This window comes from Bison bison, unplaced genomic scaffold (assembly GCF_000754665.1).
Source record: "Bison bison bison isolate TAMUID 2011002044 unplaced genomic scaffold, Bison_UMD1.0 scf7180017848590, whole genome shotgun sequence".
NCBI lineage: Eukaryota > Metazoa > Chordata > Mammalia > Artiodactyla > Bovidae > Bison > Bison bison.
This window is the reverse complement of record NW_011479163.1, coordinates 14008-14428: the sequence shown is the minus strand read 5'-3', so window position 1 is coordinate 14428 and position 421 is coordinate 14008.

The window sequence follows — 421 nt, the reverse complement described above, 5'->3', positions numbered from 1 at the left end:
TTTCATAAACAGTGTTTCACTGTTTCACATTTTCACATTTTGTTCAGTGCTGAGTCACCTGTATTTCACATTTAAGGGCATTTATCTTCTTAATCAGCTCTAGAGCTTCGTTGTTCGTCTTTAGCTATGGCACTTGAAGGCAAAAGAAAAGCGAAGGAAGTGACTCTGTTTCCTGCCAACCCTCCCACCTGTGAAGTAGTCTTCACACTCAGCATTGGCAGAGTCAGTCCATAAACTCTTTCCTCTCAGATACACGCTGAAGGTACACTCAAGAGTTCTTTCAGTGCTGGCCTGTCTTGGGAGTGTACAAGACAGATGGAAGAAAAAGCAAAAGGCAAAGATGGAGAAAAATGTAGGATGCAAAGGCTGCTCTGACACTCAGAAGTAAAGTCATATGCTCATCTGGCACAGTACTGAGATT